The sequence below is a fragment of the Mobula hypostoma genome, chromosome 2 (genome assembly GCF_963921235.1).
Source record: "Mobula hypostoma chromosome 2, sMobHyp1.1, whole genome shotgun sequence".
Classification (NCBI taxonomy): domain Eukaryota; kingdom Metazoa; phylum Chordata; class Chondrichthyes; order Myliobatiformes; family Myliobatidae; genus Mobula; species Mobula hypostoma.
In genome coordinates, this window is record NC_086098.1 from 35,715,492 (window position 1) to 35,740,616 (window position 25,125).

Consider the following 25,125-nt stretch of genomic DNA (forward strand, 5'->3'; position numbering starts at 1 on the left):
CGGAAACGTCGACTCTACCTCTTCCTAGAGATGCTGCCTGGCCTGCTGCGTTCCACCAGTACTTTGTGTGTGCTCCTGTTCTCCAGATGCAGGTTCCATTGTGCAGTGTACCAAAGGGCTTTCTCCGAACAAGGTGATCATAAAAGTGTAAAGGTGTTTCACTGCCTTTATTGGTACAGAGGGTAAAGGTGTCACTCTGGTTCAATTTGTAGCAATCTCATCGCTGAGTCAGAGGTTAAGTTCTGCGGATGGGGTGTGTTTTCAGAGTTGTTAATCTGTCAGATGACAGTATAATTAAGGCCCTCACTGCTCACACAGGTGGACGTAAATGATCTCATTCCAATACTTCAAGCATTATCACAGATTTCTTGCTCAATATTTATCTCTTAACCAACGGCACTGACAGACAGATTCTCTCAACATTATCCCCTTGTTGGCTGTAGGAACTTGCTCTGCACAAATGACTGCATGTTGCTTATATTACTGCAACTACTATACGTCAGGGGTTTTACTCCAACAGGAAGCTGCTTGAGGATATCCCGAAGCCGCAAAGAGGATTCTGATACTGTAATGCAATTCTTCCGCCTTCATCAGAAAAAGGATATGGCAGCAGAATTCCCCGTCTAGTTTGACAGAGGAGGAGAGATTTTTACCTACTACGCTTTTTGAGCTTAATCAGCAGGTAGAGAATTTTAATGTTAAAACATCAATACTTAGGCAGCATCATTTCCAGCTCAAGTATTCTAACTTTGTTTTATGAGGGGATTTTATCACCCAGTTTTCAAAACCGCTTCTAATGTTTACTGCCTAACAATAAAGTCAAATACCTGAACTTTGAACTTAAATAACTCTAATTACATCTCATTACCAAATATTTCAGGCACCTAAATCTGGCTTGATGTTAAGCCAGTAATAAACTGTTCACTCCTTATGAGTTTCTACTGTAGGAAACACACACAAACTCAGAAGGCCAGGTAGCATCTGTGGAAGAGTACACAGTGAGACTCTTCATCAGGACTGTATCCATTTACAGCTATCTTCACTATGCACAACTCCAATTCAGAATTATTCGGCTCTAATTATCTGCACTGGACTGTGCTGAGTGCCTGGAGTGAACTTCCAGCCTCCACATTAAACTTGTGAAGGAGCTGCTACCCAGCATTGAACACAATACTCCAGATTCGGCCTCACCAATGCCTTATACAACCTCATCATAACATTCCAGCAACTACTTTGTAAGAACGCGTGAGTTGCCTTAAAGTACTTAGTGATGCATCCAAAATGGATGTAAAAGAAGCTAAATATATGCAATTTTGCTCTTATTGATTCCAAAATTACTAACAGTGTAATATTTAAGGGGAATCTGAGGGGGAAGTTCGTCACTCAGAGTGCGCGTGTGGAATGAGCTGCCAATGGAAATGGTGGATGGGGGGTTCGATTTGAAAATTTAAGAAGTTGGTAAGTACGTGGATTCAAGGGGCATGCCGGGCCATGGCCCAGGTGCCAGTCAATGGGTCTATGCAGTTCAGCACAGACTAGATGGACCGAAGGACCTGTTTCCGTGCTTTAGTGCTCTATGACTCTAATCCTGTATTTTATGTTTCAGCATCTGCAGGCAACTGCAGGAAACATAAAGTTGTGGTGGTAGGGGATTTTAATTTTGCATACATTGATTGGGACTCCCATACTGTTAGGGGTCTAGATTGTTTAGAGTTTGTAAAATGTGTTCAGGAAAGTTTTCTAAATCAGTATATAGAAGGACCAACTAGAGGGGATGCAATATCGGATCTCCTGTTAGGAAATGAATTAGGGCAAGTGACGGAAGTCTGTGTAGGGGAGCACTTTGGTTCCAGTGATCATAACACCATTAGTTTCAATTTGATCATGGACAAGGATAGATCTGGTCCTAGGGTTGAGGTTCTGAACTGGAAGAAGGCTAAATTTGAAGAAATGAGAAAGGATCTAAAAAGCGTGGATTGGGACAGGTTGTTCTCTGTCAAAGATGTGATTGGTAGGTGGGAAGCCTTCAAAGGGAAAATTTTGAGAGTGCAGAGTTTGTATGTTCCTGTCAGGATTAAAGGCAAATTGAATAGGAATAAGGAACTTTGGTTCTCAAGAGATATTGCAACTCTGATAAAGAAGAAGAGGGAGTTGTATGAAATGTATAGGAAACAGGGGGTAAATCAGGTGCTTGAGGAGTATAAGAAGTGCAAGAAAATACTTAAGAAAGAAATCAGGAGGGCAAAAAGAAGACATGAGGTTGCCTTGGCAGTCAAAGTGAAGGATAATCCAAAGAGCTTTTACAAGTATATTAAGAGCAAAAGGATTGTAAGGGATAAAATTGGTCCTCTTGAAGATCAGAGCGGTCGGCTTTGTGCGGAACCAAAGGAAATGGGGGAGATCTTAAATAGGTTTTTTGCGTCTGTATTTACTAAGGAAACTGGCATGAAATCTATGGAATTAAGGGAAACAAGTAGTGAGACCATGGAAACTGTACAGATTGAAAAGGAGGAGGTGCTTGCTGGCTTGAGGAAAATAAAAGTGGATAAATCCCCGGGACCTGACAGAGTGTTCCCTCGGACCTTGAAGGAGACTAGTGTTGAAATTGCGGGGGCCCTGGCAGAAATATTTAAAATGTCGCTGTCTATGGGTGAAGTGCCGGAGGATTGGAGAGTGGCTCATGTTGTTCCGTTGTGTAAAAAAGGATCGAAAAGTAATCCGGGAAATTATAGGCCGGTGAGTTTAACGTCAGTAGTAGGTAAGTTATTGGAGAGAGTACTAAGAGACAGAATCTACAAGCATTTGGATAGACAGGGGCTTATTAGGGAGAGTCAACATGGCTTTATGCATGGTAGGTCATGTTTGACCAATCTGTTGGAGTTTTTCGAGGAGGTTACCAGGAAGGTGGATGAAGGGAAGGCAGTGGATATTGTCTACATGGACTTCAGTAAGGCCTTTGACAAGGTCCCGCATGGGAGGTTAGTTAGGAAAATTCAGTTGCTAGGTATACATGGAGAGGTGGTAAATTGGATTAGACATTGGCTCGATGGAAGAAGCCAGAGAGGGGTGGTAGAGAATTGCTTCTCTGAGTGGAGGCCTGTGACTAGTGGTGTGCCACAGGGATCAGTGCTGGGTCCATTGTTATTTGTCATCTATATCAATGATCTGGATGATAATGTGGTAAACTGGATCAGCAAGTTTGCTGATGATACGAAGATTGGAGGTGTAGTAGACAGTGAGGAAGGTTTTCAGAGCCTGCAGAGGGACTTGGACCAGCTGGAAAAATGGGCTGAAAAATGGCAGATGGAGTTTAATACTGACAAGTGTGAGGTATTGCACGTTGGAAGGACAAACCAACGTAGAACATACAGGGTTAATGGTAAGGCACTGAGGAGTGCAGTGGAACAGAGGGATCTGGGAATACAGATACAAAATTCCCTAAAAGCGTCGTCACAGGTAGATAGGGTCGTAACGAGAGCTTTTGGTACATTGGCCTTTATTAATCAAAGTATTGAGTATAAGAGCTGGAATGTTATAATGAGGTTGTATAAGGCATTGGTGAGGCCGAATCTGGAGTATTGTGTTCAGTTTTGGTCACCAAATTACAGGAAGGACATAAATAAGGTTGAAAGAGTGCAGAGAAGGTTTACAAGGATGTTGCCGGGACTTGAGAAACTCGATTACAGAGAAAGGTTGAATAGGTTAGGACTTTATTCCCTGGAGCGTAGAAGAATGAGGGGAGATTTGATAGAGGTATATAAAATTATGATGGGTATAGATAGAGTGAATGCAAGCAGGCTTTTTCCACTGAGCCAAGGGGAGAAAAAAACCAGAGGACATGGGTTAAGGGTGAGGGGGGAAAAGTTTAAAGGGAACATTAAGGGGGGCTTCTTCACACAGAGAGTGGTGGGAGTATGGAATGAGCTGAAGACGAGGTAGTAAATGCGGGTTCTTTTTTAACATTTAAGAATAAATCGGACAGATACATGGATGGGAGGTGCATGGAGGGATATGGTCCGTGTGCAGGTCAGTGGGACTAGGCAGAAAATGGTTCAGCACAGCCAAGAAGGGCCAAAAGGCCTGTTTCTGTGCTGTAGTTTCTATGGTTCTATGGTTGTGATGATTGAAATATAGCCAACAACTGTGCAAACCTTTGGAGCAGTTTTATATGAAATCTATGAAACTATGACATCCTTGACATCCAAGCTGGAACTTCTGCTTCCCTATAATTCCCATTTCTACTTTCTAGTTGGTCCAGATTTTTCCTATAATTTTCAGATTACAGCTCATTTCAATAGAGCATCAGATTTCTCTCCACAATAACTATGGGTGAACATTAGTATCAACAAGTTCCCTGCTATGTTAAAAGGCTTGTCGATGAAACTCTTCAACTCTTTAACACTTTCCATTATTGTGTCCACTCAACCTATTGCTCAACTAATATGAAAATCAAAGCTCAAAGTAAAGTTATTACTAAAATACATATATGTCACCATATACAACTCTGAGATTCATTTTCTTGCAGTAATCACAGTAATTACAAAAAGCAAAATAGAATCAATGAAAGACCACATCCAACAGGACAGGCAACAGTCCATGTGCAAAAAAACAAACTGTCCAAATACAAAAATAAAGAGAAAGAAAGAAATAATAATGATTAATAAATATCGAGAACATGAGATGAAGAGTCCTTGAAAGTTAGTCCTGTTCAGTGGGAATAGTTTAGTGATAGGCAAGTGAAGTTGAGTGAAGTTATTCCCTCTGGTTCAAGAGACTGAATCATACTGGTGGCCAGTCAGATGTTCTGGACTTCTGTGACTGCACCTGTTGTCTCACAGTGCTCTGGGTCTCAGCAGTAGATCCAAAGAAAGCTCCATAGTACACCCTATTGAGGGCTGGACAAACTACGAAATAAAGTCCTGCAGCTTCATAAAAGCAAAGCAAGCACACCTAACACTGAATCAAATATTGCTGCAGAACTTCAATAATTCTGTTTTTTTTATTTCATTTATTTATGTTTTCAATTAGCATTTTAGTATGTTTTAAATATATTTATTCATTTTTAAATAATTTTTGATTTCAATAATGTTAACTTCTTTAGAATTGTCTCTGAAATTGCCTTTGATTGGGCAAGCTCTCTAAGGACTAGGGTGGTACTGGGGGCAGGCCACTGGGATGAGACCTGGCCAGTACCTTTGGCTGTTTCTGCTCATGGAACAGCCACAGAACCAAGGCTCTTATGTCAGTGAAGCAACATGCTGTAAGCCATTAGTGTCGTGAAGGGGTGACCGTGAGTTGAGCTGAACTTAGATGACTCTAGTCAGTACAGTTGGTTAATCAGTTGGTATATCCAATCAGCAGCGCTGATGGTTACCTGACAGCTCCACTACTGTAGAACGGCTGCAGAAGAGCCCAATGTGTTCCAGCAAAACTACATAATGGTTCGCAGAGCTTAGAGTAAGCTCAAAGCTTGCTGTGCAGGCTGTTCCAAAATAATGCACTCCATTATTATATGGTTCCTCTTTCCACAGATGCTGCTTGACTGGCTGAGTTCTTCCAGCATTTCCGTTCTTGTTGTCAGTGACTCCTGACCTTCTCAAATTAAAATTTGCTGCAATGGTCCAATATGTCTTCAGTGTCTCCTGACTGACTCTGTACAGTGAGTCTATCTTAAAGAGCAATGAGGGACACTGCCAAACAAGTTCAAGAGCTCCAGAGAGTAGGTGACAAAACAGTGTTTATTGAATTTATTACAAATGCTGACAAAGAAAAAGCTATTCAGTGTATGGGGAGAATAACCGAGGCTTCCTAAATAAGCGGTTTTTGAGCTAACACTCCTGGTTCTGAATTTTGCACAAAAAAGTAGCAACCCTGAAGGCAATTTGTATAATTCACAGCTCATTTGATTTGCTGTCAAATAACTTTGAGCAGATTATGAATGACCTGTGCAGTGAACCATCTGAAATTACTTGTATATTCATATTTCCAATCCGTGCTTCTGTAACACTCCATGCTAGAAACATCAAATCATAAAATACAGCCCTTGAAAATTACACATTTAAATTATGTCACAAGGTAAAAGGAATTTATACGTTTTGTAGCAAGAAAGGAAGAAATAAAAGTGGAGCACCCTATTTCAACAAAATGTCACAGAGATTTTATTTAAACTGGATTACTACATCCAGTTAATTTGTTCACATATTGATGGTGTACTTTTAGATTTCCATTACAGATCCTTTATTCTAATGGTGTCCATAGATTTGTCCTGTTGCCATGGACACTGACACCAAATAGCACACAATGGAAATGGCTCAACCCCACATACCGAAGCCTTCTTCATTCATTGACTGAGATCTACATTCTACTTGTGCTATTGTTGGGGACTCCGGCCTCACAACCAACCACCTTCTTTTGATAATCTCAACCCTCCTCAGAACACCTTCTTTACCAAGCAGTTCCCCAACATCCTCTAATCCTCTCTCAGGCTAATCTTGCTGAAAATTTCACCAGTCCTTTCCTCACTGACCAGCACCTGACAATCTAACCAATCCAAAAAAAAACTCCTACTCCTTCTTTCCCAACCATACACTCTACCAAACTGTCCTTACAGCTCCTTGCAGTTATCTCCCTAGTGCATTAATCAGCCACCTGTCTTCCGCATTCCAATGCTCTCTCGGACCATAGCCCTGACCAACTTCACTATATTCCTCTCACCCACACTACCACCCCTTCTGATTGTGTTACTGGCTAGATCCTCTTTCCTCCCCTCATAATTGTTTCTATCTCTGTCCCCAATCTACCCACACCATAAACCCATCTTCTTCTATTATCATATCCTCACACCTAAAATTACTCTCCCTACACACTTCTTCTTCAATCCCTACTCTCCGTGATGGCAGAAGCTCAAAGAGAAAGGGTTAACACATACTTTAGCTCCATTATATGTTCTTGGAAATGAGTCAGGGTGTATTCTGGAGTTGGGGTAGATAGCAAGTATTAATTTCACCAGCAACCGATCTTCAGATTTGAATTTGGATGGTAGGTTGAATTTAAAATGCAGCTCTGAACATAGGGTCTCCTTGAGGTTGCAGTTTGGGGTTGATTACAAACCAGGGAACACCCATTCACTTGATGTCTGCATATGCATGGATCCAGAGAGAGAGTCATGGGGATTAATATTCATTTTGGGCTATCTGGAGTGTGGGTGTGAAGAAGGATATGCTTGAAAACTGTATGTAATTCAAAAGAAGCATTGAAGGTATATTGTAACTATAGAATTGTCCTGCAGTTAACTTTGATCGTTAGCATGTGAAAATATCATGTAATATTGGGTCAAGCAGGCCTCTTCAACCAACAGTGTCTCAATATAATGCCTGTTGCTTGTTTTTGCTGAATCAAACGCTTCAAACACGGAGAGTCTGCAGAGAGACTTGAATAGATTGGAAGAATGGGCAGAGAAGTGGCAAATGAAGTACAATGTTGGAAAGTGTATGGTTATGCACTTTGGCAGAAAAAATAAACGGGCAGACTATTATTTAAATGGGGAAAGAATTCAAAGTTCTGAGATGCAGCGGGACTTGGGAGTCCTCGTACAGGATACCCTTAAAGTTAACCTCCAGGTTGAGTCAGTAGTGAAGAAGGCAAATGCAATGTTGGCATTCATTTCTGGAGGAATAGAGTATAGGAGCAGGGATGTGATGTTGAGGTTCTATAAGGCGCTGGTGAGACCTCACTTGGAGTATTGTGGGCAGTTTTGGTCTCCTTATTTAAGAAAGGATATGCTGACGTTGGAGAGGGTACAGAGAAGATTCACTAGAATGATTCCGGGAATGAGAGGGTTAACATATGAGGAACGTTTGTCCGCTCTTGGACTGTATTCCTTGGCGTTTAGAAGAATGAGGGGAGACCTCATAGAAACATTTCGAATGTTAAAAGGCATGGACAGAGTGGATGTGGCAAAGTTGTTTCCCATGGTGGGGGAGTCTAGTATGAGAGGGCATGACTTAAGGATTGAAGGGCACCCATTCAGAAAAGAGCTGCGAAGAAATTTTTTTAGTCAGAGGGTGGTGAATCTATGGAATTTGTTGCCACGGGCAGCAGGGGAGGCCAAGTCATTAGGTGTATTTAAGGCAGAGATTGATAGGTATCTGAGTAGCCAGGGCAGCAAAGGTTATGGTGAGAAGACAGGGGAGTGGGACTAAATAGGAGAAAATGGATCAGCTCATGATAAAATGGCGGAGCAGACTCGATGTGCCAAATGGCCTACTTCTGCTCCTTTGTCTTATGGTCTTATGGTCTTATATCCAGTAGCTTCAGTGTCTCTCCGGTGACTTCGTTCACATTAAAAAAACTGCATAAAACTATTGCATAGATTTGCCCAGTATAAGCTGTTAATTTGAAAAAAAAGAAACATTATTAAAATGATTTTTTTCCTTAAGTTGAGCTATGTCTCAACTTATTAGAAAAAAAATTTACACATTATATTTAAGAATGTAATAACAGAGAGTGCTTCTCAGAATGATATTAGTAAATTGGAGAGCTAATTACAGAACTACAAGTCTCATTGGAATTTGTAACTGCTACACGATTGTAGTTTTAATCTAGTGTGATGTGAATTGAAGGTCTGAAGAGGTATATGAAATACCCAACAGAAGATTATTAATGCTAAATATATATTTATCATATATTATTAATATGTTTTATACAAATATTTTCATAATGATGACCTGATTGTACTTAATGGATATGGAACATCAAGGAGATTATCATTCCTGCCTGCTGTATGTATGCTTTACCTTTTCTAATCATATTATTAATAATTTATCTAGTAATATCCTTCATATTCTCCTTTCTTCAACACCTAATATTTCTCACTCTGGCAAGGAGTTCTTTATTTTGAGAGTTATGGCAACATGCAGGATGGAAACAGATTCTTAGGCCCAAATGGTCAACACTGACCAAAATGCCCATCTAAGCTAGTCCAATTTACCCAAGTTTGGCCCATATCCCTTTAACCCTTTCCACATTGCAGCGGCAATACAAAATCAAATGCAAAACAACGCAATTACTGCTCCCTGCGACCCTGTAGATATGTCACACTTGCCTGATGTGCCCCCAGCTCCCAAAGTCGAATCCTTTGTTAACAATGAGTAAACTTACAATCCTGAAGTGATGAAACTTAAGCATACTCAAGTGTAAGCTAAGCATCATTCCGTGTTATCTCAGTGGTTGGCAAAGGATACGGCCTCTGCCAGTCCCAAGCTACAAACCGCCATGGAATAAGCAAGAATATGCAACTTATTCCCTTTGCTTTTACCACACCCTAATTACCATGATTAACATAATAAACGCACAACATAGAATACAAAGCAGATAGAGAACAGACATATGGCTCCTACACACATACATGTCCAAGATATTGTTAATGTACTCCCTGGGTGAAAAAGTTGACCTTCAGGTACCTATTAAATCATATCCCTTTCCCCTTTAAACTCTACCTCTAGTTCTCAATTCCCCAGCCCTGGAAAAAACGATGTGCATTCACCCATCATGATTTCATACACTTCTCTATAAGATCACCCTTCATTCTCCAGTGATACAATGTATGAAGTCATAGCCTGCTCAACCTCTCTCTCTCTCGAGCTCTGTCTCTTGTGTCATGTCAACACCCCCATAAGTCTCCTTTGTACTCTTTCCAGCCTAATTGTGTCTTTTCTATAACAGTGAAAAAAAAAAATTGAATGCCATATTCGGAATACGGTCTCACAGACATCCTGTACAACTGCAAGATAAACTACTCAACTACTGTACTCCATGCCTTCACTGTCAGTTTGCCTAAAGCCTTCTTCACCACTCTGTCTACCTGTGATGCCACATTCAGGAAACCATTTACACTCAAAAATCTCTGTTCTACAACACCGCCCAGACCCTTAGTATTCACTGTGCAGGTTCTACCCCAGTTTGGCTTCCCAAAATGCAACACCACATATTTATATGAATTAAAATTCCATCTGCCATTCCTCAGCCCACTTACCCAACTAATCAACATCCCACTGTAACTTTTAATAATCTTCTTCACTGTCCTTGACATCTCTTATTTTAGTGCCAACTGCGTACTTACTAACCATGCCTTGTGCATTCTCATCCACATTCTTCATTCATCTGTCTCTGGCATTATCCGCCTGTGTCTCATTTTTAGTTCCTTTTTGTTTCACCTCCTTTTTGCCAAGTATATTTGTTACATCTTCATACCCCTATAGGTTGTTTCTCACTTTCTCTGTTCTGTTATCTTCTCTCTTTTTTTGTTTTTTGTAACTTTCAGACCAAGGCATAAAAGCTGGACTAGGCCATTCAGCCCATTTATTCTGCTCCACCATTCCATCACGGCTGATATATTCTACTGCCTTCTCCGTGTAATTTTTGATGCCATTACTAATTATGAATCTGTCATCCACTGCTTTAAATATACCCATTCACTTGGCAACCACAGCAGTCTGTGGCAATATATTCCACAAATTCACCACCCTCTGGCTAATGGAGTTCTTCATGATCTCTCTTGCAAAAGGATGTCCTTCTCTGCTGAAGCTGTGCCCTCTGGTCCTAGACTCCCCAACTATAGAAAGCAGTCTCTCCATATCCACTCTATCTAGGCCTTTCAATATTCGATAGGCTTCAATGAGATCACACCCCCCCCCCCCCACCGCCACCATCCTTCTAAACTCCAGTGAGTACAGGTCCAGGGCCATCAAATGCTTGTCATATGTTAAACCTTTCATTCCTGGGATAATTCCTGTGAATCTCCTCTGGACTCTCTCCAATGCCGGCACATCCTTTCTTTGATAAGGTGCCCAAAACTGCTCACAATACTCCAAGTGTGGTCTTACAAAGTCTCAGCATTACATTCTTGCTTATATGTTCTTCCACATTTGAACTTTCTTCTTGACTCAACCTGGTAGACCAGTCAATATTCATGGCAAGATGATTGCACAAGTATACCCATCAAATCTATAACCTTAACAGTAAGGCATAGACTTTAACTTTCATTACTGTTAGAGACTAAACATAACAATTCAGCTGTCTATTCCATTAAAGTCAATGGGAAGGAAAATTCAGCAGGCCATACAAAGGATGGTTGAGCCATCAGCTCAAGGATTTCACTCAGAAGCATCAACTTAGCAGGAAAAATCATCAAAATCCTTCTACTTCTAATGTATATTTTGAAGTGAAACACACCTCAGTGTGGTATGGCAATTGTCCCATATCGGACCGCAAAGCACTCCAGCGGGTGGTGAAAACTGCCCAGCGGATTATCGGAACCCAATTGCCCACCATTGAGAACATCTACCATAAACACTGCCTGGGCAGGGTGAAAAGCATTATCAAGGATGCATCTCACCCTAACCATGGACTTTTTACTCTCCTCCCATCCGGTAGGCGCTACAGGAGCCTCCGCTCCCGCTCCAGCAGGCTCAGGAAGAGCTTCTTCCCTGAGGCTGTGACGCTGCTGAACCTCATATCACAGCGCTAAGCAGTATTGCACCCATATTGTACTGTCTCAGTACTTTTATATTTGTGTGCTGTAGCACTTACTTTTTATTCGCAGTTATTTTGTAAATAATACTACCCTTTTTTGCACTTCTGGTCAGATGCTAATTGCATTTCATTGGCTTTGTATCTGTACTCGGCACAATGACAATAAAGTTAAATCTAATCTAATCTAATCTAATTTACCAAAACAAGTTAATATCCTAAGGAAAGACCTTTTTCCCATCCCAAAGGAAACCTTTGAAACTTATAAATTATATCATATTTATTGATATTGTTTTATCTAGTTTTGTATACTTAGGTTATAACCAACTAGATATTCAGCCTATTCCACACCAAGCACTAATCGCTGCAGTTAAGAATTGCATTCTACTTTCTGTTATTCCAGGAGAAGAAATTATAAAATCTATCAAAGGCTCATTCTGACCATTTTGTGCACACAATCAAAATGAATCTGTCACAATGTCCCTGTCAGTATTGTAAATACCTGGATTATGCCTCTGTTTGTGTGAATAATTGAAGTGAATGGGTAAACGTTGGTGGGGCCAGACACTTTATGATATGGTGTCATTTCTGCATATCCCCATTCCTCCTCCCTTACCCACAGAGGAATAATGTAATCTCCTGACAGAGATAAACCACAAAGAAGTGTCATATAAGAACAACATAAGAAGGAGTAGTCTGTCGCCAGATCTGATTCTGCCGTTGGTTCCTGAACATAATGATCTGGAGAGCCATACAAGTTTTAGTAAATGATGACCATTGCATATTAAACATTTCAATGTGGTTTCACAATCTACAATATCCTATTCACACCTCATACCTTTGCAATTTTCCTTGTTAGATTGGAGACTTATTTTCATATTGAACCATACCTCTTTCTATCTTTGCATATCATTTCTTAATAATAACATTATTAATAGATTCTTTTTCCTTCCAATTACTAGTACAGAAAGCTATCCTATACACCCTACCAGTCTGTCCTCCACACTATTATTACTAATAGTCTTTGCCTGGTCACTACATAGATTATTGTTTTTCATTTGTTGCAAAAAAAATTCGTTTCAGCTTAGATGCAAATAAAAGCTTTTCTGCTTTATTCTACTTCCAAGATTTGTTCTAATTTAAGTGACTTAATCCACTTCTAATGCTTTTGGTCTTCCTTCAACAATTCATCCAAAACAAAAAGCAAAGACTACATCATTGCAAGAGGAGATGTGTAACTATAAAGAATGGTTTAAATTTAAAAAATAAACTACCATCATTGCAAATTTTCTCTCTAGTTTTATTTCAATCTATGGAGCTCTAATGACTTCTCTAGAACTTCCTGAGAATAATCCATTGACAGGAGTTAAAGTGTTAAAAGCAGTAAATTATATTATTGTTGGATTGTATTTACGTACATTTTCATCCAGCTATGTCGTAGATGGATCATTTTGCTGTGAACGTGAGTGACTAACACAGAGCTGTAGTTATAAAAGTCTTAATTCAGCACAAGCAGGTATTCTGGAGGATCTGTCTCACTCTCATCCTCTTGGAGAAACTAAGGAAACTCGGGAGTATCTCTCTGAACTCAATGTATATTGTTTTTATATTCTTAAGACTAAAAGTAACCACAAGTGTTTGAATGCAATTTCAATACTTAAAATGGCATAGTTTGGTTCAGTATCTTAGATGCAAACAAATTATTTGATTGAGTTACATATTTACATTGGAAGCACAACACAACTTACAAGAAATCTCTGAGAATTCAAAACACCTTTATGGGACAAAATTATCTACAAAGTAATCCATCTATAAGCTTCTGAGGACAGAAGCACCTAACACCCAAAATTAGTGTTATAAAAGTAACTCCCTGGGCACACAAATATCTCAAATATTGACTGACAGAGCAAATAGACCACTGATAGAGTTTGATGCGCTGAGAGATGAAATAATCAGTCTAGTCTGGAGCCTTCCCTGATCTCTGTACCAATAATGCAAAATGACTTTAGTCGAAGATGTCTGATACCTGGTTTGATGTAAGCCAATTAACATAGCCCCATTACTTTGTGTTATATACAAGAATATCTCATGGTCATGTCAATTGACAAAGCATATCTCTCAAGTGAACTCATGCTGTCAGCTGGGAGTCTGTACTAAGTGAACAGTACTGTTTGATTACATCCTTTTAATTTCAAAACTAATTGCTGCTTGAGGTTTTAATTTGAGCAGGTTTTCTTTTGAAGACTGAATATTGTTTGTATTACTGTCTGCTGTCCAGAGAATCCCTAAAGAGTATTCCATGTCTAATAATCCCTCATAATTTAATGCTTGCTTATGCTTCTTTTTGCTGTGCAATTTTCTTATCATTTAAGATGAAATTCCAAATTAATAAAGTGATCTTTTACTGCAAATATTGGTAACAATGATCTTTTGTGATTTAATATTTTGAAAATTATTTTTGACCAGTTACAAAACATTAGGGAATTTTTTACAAATAAAATTAAGATCACATAGAGAAAGAAGGGAAAAAAACAACTGTAATTCTCAACCAGGCATACAGTTTGATTTTTTTTAAATATATTTTTTCTCTCTTGGTGCAGTAAGGTAGATTTTAAATTTGTGTAATAATATATATCTTTTGGAAAATCAGTGGCAAGTGTATGGCTCTCATGTCATTTCTGTGATTATTTTAAATAATATTCTGAAATCTTGCTGCTTAAATTATTTTTTAAACTGTTTATATTTTGAAGATAATTTCCTGATTTTTAATTCTTATCATAAAGAAGACCAAGAAAGTTCCTCTTATTTATCATATATGTTAATGATTTGGATGTGAGTGTAGGTGGCATGATTGGTAGGTTTGCAGATTACAGCAGGAATGGTGATATAGTGGACCATGAGGAAGGTGGTTTCAGACCACAAAAGAATATACATCAACCAGGGAAGTGGGTGGAGGAATGGAAAATGGAACTCTGACAAGTGCAAAGTTAAATCGAGGAAGGGCATCTGCTGTGAAATGACAGGGCCTTAGGGCGTGCTGCATAACATAGAGATCTTGGGCCACAAGCACATAGTTTCCTGAAAGCAGCCACACTGGTAAACCAGGTGGTGAAGACAGCATGTGACATGTGTAACTTCATTGTCCAGGCACCGAGTGCAAGAACTGGGACATCATGTTATTAAGTGATACTTGGAGTATTACTGTATGTGCAGTTTTGGCCCCACACTTTAGGAAACATGTTCTTAAGGTAGAGAAGGTACAAAAGAACTTAACTTTAATCGGATTGGGGGCTCTAGTTATATAGAGAGATTGGATAGGCTAGTTAATACACACAAAATGCTGGAGGAACTCAATAGGCCAAGCAGCATTCCCAGCATCTGCAGACTTTCTCTTGTTTGGATAGGCTGGAGCCAAGGAGTCTGAGAGTTGGCATGATAAGTTTAAGAGAGACATAGATAGAGTAGAGAACCAAAGTGTGTTTCCCATGGCAGGGGTGTCTAAAACTAAGGGTTCAAAGTGAGAAGAAGTTGTTTACAGGAGATATGAGGAGGTAAACTTTTCACATGAGGTGTAGCTGGTATCTGGGGTGAGGTGCCGGGGAGGTGGAACGTGGCAGTGGCAGGAACAGGAGCAACATTTAAGATACCTTAGCAAAGGTTAGAGGATTATGGAATTAAATTCAGGAAGTGAGCTCAGTATAAAGAGACATAGATGCAGATTCTATGCTGTAAACTCGATGTCTATGACACTAAGATGTAATAGAATGGGTAATTTATTATTCACATCTATGAACTGTAGTATTGATTTGCTGATTTCAGAAAGGAAGATGAAGGTATTGTTCATTGGGATTTCATGTGGATTGTCGGTAAGTAGTTTGAATTTCAAACAATTTTCCAAACAAGATTTTGTTGTCAGTATCATATATTCTCAGTACCAATTTTTCCAGGCTTATTGCAAGTACTTTCCTTAACACAATGGGAATGCTGTAAATGAAATCAATTCAATGAACATTAGATTTCTTTTTTGGATATTCATTTGATATTTCTCTCACATAAAGGGATTTCGCCCACATACTTCTAGCTTGATTAACTGCCTTCATAAATAGTTTAATATCTGATGCTGTAGTCCATGTTTACGTTTATGAGAGCTGTAGATGTTGTTGCATTTGAGGCAAAATGTGGCATGTTTATTTCAACTTCTTTCTCGATATTTAATGATATCCTGTTAACGTGCAAGTACAAATGATTACAGAATATAAAGCACAAGAACAAGCTTTTCAGCCCAATAAATCAGTTTACATTCCATATTCTTTACCAGCTTTTGGTGAAAAAAGTTCTTTCTGTATTTTCCAATTGAGCATTTGATATTGATGATTTCATATTGATATTCCTTATGAAAGTGGAAGCATTTTTCTGTTTCAAGTCTATCAAAACATTTCAGAGTATTAAAGTTCTCTTTTACCTTCTCGTTCTCTTTTCAACTTAATTGAGGCCCAACCAATCCATTCTTTTCTAATAGATGCATTTCCACCACCATTCTTTTCAATCTTGCTTGTGGATCATATAACCATATAACCATATAACAATTACAGCACGGAAACAGGCCATCTCGGCCCTTCTAGTCTGTGCCGAACGCTTACTCTCACCTAGTCCCACCGACCTGCACTCAGCCCAGAACCCTCCATTCCTTTCCTGTCCATATAGCTATCCAATTTTACTTTAAATGACAATAGCAAACCTGCCTCTACCACTTCTGCTGGAAGCTCGTTCCACACAGCTACCGCTCTCTGAGTAAAGAAGTTCCCCTTCATGTTACCCCTAAACTTTTGCCCCCTAACTCTCAACTCATGTCCTCTTGTTTGAATCTCCCCTACTCTCAATGGAAAAAGCCTATCCACGTCAACTCTATCTATCCCCCTCATAATTTTAAATAGCTCTATTAAGTCCCCCCTCAACCTTCTACGCTCCAAAGAATAGAGACCTAACTTGTTCAACATTTCACTGTAACTTAGGTGCTGAAATCCAGGTAACATTCTAGTAAATCTTCTCTGTACTCTCTCTATTTTGTTGACATCTTTCCTATAATTCAGTGACCAGAACTGTACACAATACTCCAAATTTGACCTTACCAATGCCTTGTACAATTTTAACATTACATCCCAACTCCTATACTCAATGCTCTGATTTATAAAGGCCAGCATACCAAAAGCTTTTTTCACCACCCTATCCACATGAGATTCCACCTTCAAGGAACTATGCACTAGATATCTATTCCTAGATCCTTCTGTTCTACTGCATTCTCCAATGCCCTACCATTTACCATGTATGTCCTATTTTGATTAGTCCTACCAAAATGTAGCACCTCACATTTATCAGCATTAAACTCCATCTGCCATCTTTCAGCCCACTCTTCTAACTGGCCTAAATCTCTCTGCAAGCTTTGAAAACCTACTTCATTATCCACAGCACCACCTATCTTAGTATCATCTGCATACTTACTAATCCAATTTACCACCCCGTCATCCAGACCATTAATGTATATGACAAACAACATTGGACCCAGTACAGATCCCTGAGGCACACCACTAGTCACCAGCCTCCAATCTGACACACAGTTATCCACCACTACTCTCTGGCGTCTCCCATCCAGCCACTGCTGAATCCATTTTACTACTTCGATATTAATACCTAACAATTGAACCTTCCTAACTAATCTTCCATGTGGAACCTTGTCAAAGGCCTTACTGAAGTCCATATAGTCAACATCCACCACTTTACCCTCGTCAACTTTCCTAGTAACCTCTTCAAAAAATTCGATAAGATTTGTCAAACATGACCTTCCACGCACAAATCCATGTTGACTGCTCCTAATCAGACCCTGTCTATCCAGATAATTATATATACCATCTCTAAGAATACTTTCCATCAATTTACCCACCACTGATGTCAAACTCACAGGCCGATAATTGCTAGGTTTACTCTTAGAACCCTTTTTAAACAATGGAACAACATGAGCAATACGCCAATCCTCCGGCACCATCCCTGTTTCCAATGACGTTTGAAATATTTCTGTCAGAACCCCTGCTATTTCTAGACTAACTTCCCTCAAGGTCCTAGGCAATATCCTGTCAGGACCCGGAGACTTATCCACTTTTATATTCCTTAAAAGTGCCAGTACTTCCTCTTCTTTAATCATCATAGTTTCCATAACTTCACTACCTGTTTCCCTTACCTTACACAATCCAATATCTTTCTCCTTAGTGAATACCAAAGAAAAGAAATTGTTCAAAATCTCCCCCATCTCTTTTGGTTCCACACATAGCTGTCAACTCTGATTCTCTAAGGGACTGATTTTATCCCTCACTATCCTTTTGCTATTAATATAACTGTAGAAACCCTTTGGATTTATTTTCACCTTACTTGCCAATGCAACTTCGTATCTTCTTTTAGCTTTTCTAATTTCTTTCTTAAGATTCTTTTTACATTCTTTATATTCCTCGAGCACCTCATTTACTCCATGCTGCCTAAATTTATTGTAGATATCTCCCTTTTTCCAAACCAAGTTTCCAATATCCCTTGAAAACCATGCCTCTCTCAAACTTTTAACTTTTCCTTTCAATCTAACAGGAACATAAAGATTCTGTACCCTCAAAATTTCACCTTTAAATGACCTCCATTTCTCTATTACATCCTTCCCATAAAACAATTTGTCCCAATCCACTCCTTCTAAATCCTTTCACATCTCCTCAAATCTAGCCTTTCTCCAATCAAAAATCACAACCCTGGGTCCAGACCTATGCTTCTCCATAATTATATTGAAACTAATGACATTGCGATCACTTGACCCGAAGTTCTCCCCAGCACATACCACCATCACCTGACCTATCTCATTCCCTAACAGGAGATCCAACACTGCCCCTTCTCTAGATGGCACCTCTATGTATTGCTGCTAAAAACTATCCTGCACACATTTTACAAAGTCCAAACCATCTGGCCCTTTTACAGTGTGGGCTTCCCAGTCTATGTGTGGAAAATTTAAATCTCCCACAATCACAACCTTGTGCTTACTACAAATATCTGCTATCTCCTTACAAATTTGCTCCTCCAATTCTCGCTCACCATTAGGTGGTCTATAATACACCCCTATAAGTGTTACTACACCTTTCCCGTTCCTCTATTCCACCCAAATAGCCTCCCTAGATGAGCCCTCTAATCAATCCTGCCAGACCACCGCTGTAACATTTTCTCTGACAAGCAATGCAACACCTCCCCTTCTTGTCCCTCTGATTCTATCACACCTGAAGCAACAAAATCCAGGAATATTTAGTTGCCAATCACGCCCCTCCTGTAACCATGTTTCACTAATAGCTACTGTGACAAGAATACACATAGATTAAGATGTGAGCTATCCTGTGCTGGCACCAGTGGGATCAGCAGTTGGTCTGCCACCTGTCTTCAGGAGTGAGAGAGAGGTAAGGAAAACAATGGAGCAGCATTTGGAGATGTTAATGAAGGAAGGAGAGCTGTCAAGATCGGCACCCCCTTTGAACCCTGAACTGTTTGAAGTGATGGACAGGTGCTACCCCAGCAGGGGGATAAAAAAGGACAGGTTCGCTAAGGCAGGACACACACGACACCCCGAGGTAACGAGACCCTGGAAGCTGTGCGTCTCCCACAAGCCGGTGGGAAGTTCTTGGACGGCTGATCGCGGGATCAAGCCATAGATGCTCAGAGTGGAAAGGCACGATCGGCGGGAACCTGGTGTGTGTCCACCCTTGCCTGGGTGCCGGGTTCACCGCAGAGAAACGATCGTATCTGGAAACGGAGGGGTCACGGTCGGTGACCTCAGATTACATCACAAAGGGCTCACACAAAAGCTGGCTGTGAAGGTCTGTGTGTGGAAACCGTTTGAATATTCATTTGTTTTTGCTCTCTCTCTCCTTCCCCCCACTGTCCATCTCCCACGGCAGCGATTACTGCGAACTGAACTGAACTAAATTGAACTGAACTTTGCGTCACTTTGAAACTGGCCATTTACCCCCAGACAACGATAGAGCTTGATTGATCCTGTTATCTTAATTCTGTGTACATGTGTGTTTATCATTGCTGAACTGTTGCATTTATTATCCTTTTGATTAGAGTACTGTGTTGCTTGTTTCTTTAATAAAACTTTCTTAGTTCTAGTAATCCAGACTCCAACTGAGTGATCCATTTCTGCTGGTTTGGCAACCCAGTTACGGGGTACGTAGCACTACCACATCATACTTCCGGGTATCAATCCATGCTTTAAGCTCATCCACCTTTCTTATAATGCTCCTAGCATTAAAATAAATGCATTTAAGAAATTTTCCACCTCTTACTCTCTGTTTATCACTAATGGTGCAAACAACTTTATTATTTTCTTTTTCTTCCTTCTCCCCTACATCTGTTCCTACACTCTAGTTCCCCTCACCCCTTGTATCAAGTTTAAATCCACTGGAGCCTCTCTAGCAAACCTACCTTCAAGAATAATTTTCCCCCTCTGGTTCCGATGTAAACTGTCCTGTCGGAACATTTCCCACCTTCCCTGGAAAACTGCCCAATTATCTATAAAGCTGAAGCCCTCCCTCCTGCACCATGTCTTCAGCGATATGTTGATCTGCGCGATCTTACTATTTCTAAACCCGCCTGCACGTGGCACTGGTAGCAATCCTCCAGTGCAGTAACTTGAATTTTTACAAAAATTCCATGTGGTCTAACCAAAGTACAGTATAAGCTGAAGGTGCTTTCAGGCATAAATCGTAGTGCATATTAGCTTTATGTAGGGGATTTGTTAATCTGTGTAATTATTATCGGTGTCTCTGAAAGCATACTTAGGGTTCCCTTTGTTCTACTATTGTTCTTAGGTTAATATTTTCCACATAGCTTTTAACCTCCTTACTTTTCTTACCATGACTTAAGAACTTCCCTTTGTCAAATTCATTTTCCAATTACTCTATATAACTATTTTGCAGTTTTATTTATATGTTATAATTTGTTACAGTTCTCAACTGCAGTTTTGGAACTACATTTTTGATTTCAATATGTACATCATTGCTATAAATTGTGAATGATAACAACCCCAGCTTATCCTTATGTGATCACCCTTCCACTTCTTTCCACTCTATCAGTTGCCTGCACCCTCTGCTCTGTCTGACAGCCAACAAACTTTCTATTCCAATTTTTGTCCCCCAACTCGACTTTCTCACATTTTAGTCATTAATCCTTGTCGATATGTTTTTGAAAATTAGTTCTATTACATCAATTACCAGAACATTGTCTACTCTCTGTTCCACTTTCACAGATTTCATCGCTGTTTGTCAAGCAAGACTATCCTTTTGAAGTCCATTAATTGATCTATATTATTATTTCATGCTCTTATTTTTGATTCTAGGTTTTTTTTTTATTTCTCTTTTCCTTTACTGAGATTGCTCTGGCATTTTGAGAGTGCATTCTCGTTATCATTTTCCAAAGTGGATCACCTTACATTTAAACCAATTAGCACCTATAGGATTAGAAATTATATAAAATAGCTTGATTATGTATTGCCATGGGTATTTATTTTCAAACTAAACTATTTCAAAATAAAAACAACTTTATGTCCGGGTGACACATAATAGAAGCACAGGCAGATAATGACCTAAATGATGCTTGTCAACTCATTATGGAGGCATTTTATTTTCATTTATCAAGTTGAAAAGGGAGTTCTAGAGTCCAATAGTTAAAAGAATACCATAATGTATTTGTATTTTGTACTGTTGGGGTTTACATATGGTATCATAGCCATATTATGGAGTTCCCTTTCCTGCTTGCAGGCTCCATTTTTTGCTGGTCAGCCTGACTTCTGCATGAAAAACATGGACAAATTTATTCCTGTAGTAGCGTGGTCAACCCAGTTAATATGGCAAGGTACAAAACATATGCCGGCTGCATTACATTTAGTCATCCATTGCGATACATTCAGCCTTTCATTGTTCTAGCTCTTCAGTGTATGTTCTTCTTCCAAGATCAGAGATTTCTCTTGTACAAGATGGTAGTTATGCAGCTATGATTATTATACTTCTTGAATATGAATTTTGATCATTGCAGTCTTCAATGCTCTCAGAAATATACTTCTGCTGACTGAGTTCAGGAAGCTCTTCTGCCAGGCAATCAGAGTGCTATAGAGGAGAGCTGACAGCTGGCATGAAAGATGTGGGTGACCTGGGGAATAAAGGTAGGGAAAAAAAGTAGGGAGGTATCGTCGTGCCAATCCCTCGAGGTTGAGGATGATGGTCTTCGTTCTGAAGAAGTGGCCCACAGAGTGTAGATGCCTGTGCGTGTACTTGTTTAATGTGTACTTGATGTTGCATTCCAAGAAGCACACAATCACAAATCAACCAACTGATTCCAATGGCATGGAAATCACGACGATTGGAGCTGATGGATTTGTTGCAGCCTTCATCTGCTTTCACAGCCATTGAGTTCGAAGTAACTTCGTCCGTCTGTTCCACCGTTGAGGTCTTGGTTGGATTGTTCTTTGTCAGGGGCCTCACCCTCAACCTTACCGCCACGGGTGACCCTACCAGGAGCATAGCTCCAGACGGCATCGCTCTCGGGATCACAGGACCACACAAGCTTCTCCACCGCGACAAGGTGACAATCCACGGAGAAGTAGAGAGATACAGTGAAGTCATGAATGCAAAGGTTGGTTTAGAGGAAGCTGATGGAGTGTTTTGAGAAAGGAATTCTAAAGTCCAGGTGTAGGAGGGCATCATGATTGTGTAGTGGTTAATGTAGCTCTATTACTGCTCGGGGTGTCAGAGTTCAGAGTTCATCATCTGCAAGGAGTCTGTACGTGCTCCCAATGGGACGCGTGACTATTTTCCCACTGCTCCAGTTTCCTCCCACTTAGTAGGTTAATTAGTCATTGTAAATTGTTCCATGATTAGGCAAGGGTTAAATCCCATGCTGTATCTCAATAAGTAAATAAATTGTTGAAAACGCTGCCATCAATATAGAAGATGAACTACATATGGAAGAGATGCCCCATTCTAATGACTATCATTAAAATACTTACACAAAAGAATAATCTCAGCATAAAGCCTAAAGTCATAGATCTGAGAGAAAAGACAAAGTCAATTTTGTAATAAAATATCCAGGGGGAGGGTAGATCTCCTGAGGGAATAGTTCTCTCTGGGAGTTAGTTTGATAAGAAAGCATATTGCGGTAATCCATCATACTAGAGTTTTAGTTTCAAAAATGAGAATTTAAGTCATAGATGACAACAAAATTCCAAATGATCCTCTTCCATTCACTGTCCAGTTAGGAGGAATTGTTCTTGCCTCATTTCATCGATACATATCCAGTCAAAGCCAAAGGATCTATGACCATGGCTCCTCCTCCCTTTACTACAGTTTCATCTGATGTATGCCAAGTATCCTTCAGCCCTCCTATTATTGGCGCTCATGCCGGCATTCAAAGTTATGTCAAGTTTCATGAGTACATTGAGGATACCGAGCTCTATCTTCACGGTCTCAGAATTGTCAAATACTGCTGTAATGAGTAAGCAAATATACCTTCCAACTAAAGATGGAGGAGATCAAAGCCATTTCCTATGGACCTTGCCAGCTTTTCTGTTCCTTTGCCATTGACTCCATCATTGTCATTAACCATTACCAAAATACTGAACCAGACTATTAAACACTTGACAAGGTGTTTAATGACTTTCCTCCCAAATTTTCTTTCAATTACCATACATCTCTTTGACCTGCATTGCATTCCCACCTGACTTAGCTCATCTAATGTTAAAACTTTCATTCATACCAATACTTGATGGTTTCTTTTTCAACTTAACATTTTGATCTCATAATAAATCTCAGCTTATCTGAAACTCTGCTAACCCTGTTCGGCCATTGCCCAAGTATTTCAGAGTTGTACCAACTTCTAGTTTGACAACGCCAAATATTAAAATCTCCATCAATGCATGCAAACCTGTCCCCAGCCAATGCAAACCACTTCCAGTTTTTCAATCTTCAGGAATATCATTCTTATTTAATGTCTTGAATCTTTCCGATTTTAATTGTTGCACATTGCCCATCGTGTCTACCTTGCCCTGCCCTAAGCTCTGTAATGCTGTCTTGAAATCTCTCCCGAACTCCACCTCTGAATAAGTAGTTCCTAAATGCCTGACACCATTGATTAAATTTACATGGAGTGCTGCTACAGGAAAGTAGCATTCATCATCAAGGACCACCAGCATCCAAGCCATGCCCTCTTCTCGATTCAACCATCGGCTAGGAGGTACCACACCATCAAATTCAGGAACAAATATTACCCTACAACCATCAGGCTCCTTAACAAGCATTGATAACTTGATTCACCACCATTCTGAACTCATTCTATGACTTACAGGCTCACTTTCAAGAACTTTTACAACTCGTGCTCTCAACATTATTTTTATCTGGATAGTGTGTTGTCTTTTGCACATTATTTGTCTATCAGTCTTGGTTCATGTACAGTTTTTTCATAAAATTCTATTGTATTTCCTTTTTCCTGTAAATGTCCACAAGAAAATAAATCTCTTAGCATATGGTAACATATATGAACTTAGATGAGAAATTTAATTTGAACTTTTGAACTTTGAACTTGAACTTTGATTAAGTTTGGGATATCTCTCCCAATATAATACAGTGCCAAAATTTTGTTTACCACTGAAAAGCAGTAGCTTTGCCATGTTGTTTTACCATGTTAGAGGTGCTATACAAATTCAATTTGTTGTTGCTGGTAGTATGTCTTGTACTTTGCTTTTCAATATTCTAGGCCACTCCAGCCAATATGACGTTTCCCTGTTGTTTAGCACCTTATGTTACATATTTTAGAAATGGGTGAAGTAAAAAGAATCATAATGATTAAGATTCTTGAAATATTTTCTCAGGCTTGAATGAATGTCTATGCTAAGAATGGTGTGCAGCATCTCCTTTTAAAGACCTGACCAAATAGAAGAATGGTATCCACATTTCTTCAAGTGGCAGAACAACCAGAGGCTACACAATGTTCACAAGACATTTATCATCAACCCTGCTGCTGAGATAAGTGTGGTCCTCCAATTATTTTCTGCCAGAAAACCTACAAAAATTATTCAACAAGAACAAAGCAACAATGGGATCTATCTTCAATTCCAAGGTCAATTTTGTAACATGGCAACTGGACAAGGGATAGTCCTGAATAAAGGAAGATTCACTGGAAGTGAAGAAGTGTACTCAACTTCAGAGTTTGCTTGATAACAATGAATTTTACAGGGATCTATCACAACATTTTCTAACTTCATTAAAAATGAGACTACTACCTTTTAGTCGGGTAGGAATAGGATGCTCTGGAGGAGGAACAAGTGGCTGAGGAACTGGTGTAGGGGGCAGGGTTTCAGATTTCAGGATCATTGGGACCTCTTCTGGGGCAGGTGGGACCTGTACAAGAGAGACGGGTTACACTTGAACCACAGGGGGGCCAATATCCTTTCAGGGAGGTTTGTTAGTGCTATTGGGGAGGCTTTAAACTAGATTTGCAGGGGGATGGGAACCAGAGTGCCAGAGCTGACAG

General features: G+C 39.7%; 1 long non-coding RNA gene across 1 annotated transcript; it reads left to right on the forward strand.

Annotated features, from left to right (window-relative positions):
* The first annotated feature begins 448 nt into the window (after positions 1-448).
* Positions 449-24,757, forward strand: LOC134358539 (uncharacterized). Its single transcript, XR_010020891.1, has 4 exons — positions 449-682; positions 5,532-5,719; positions 15,349-15,395; positions 24,464-24,757. It is a non-coding gene; the product is annotated as an uncharacterized LOC134358539 (long non-coding RNA).
* Positions 24,758-25,125: the final 368 nt, after the last annotated feature.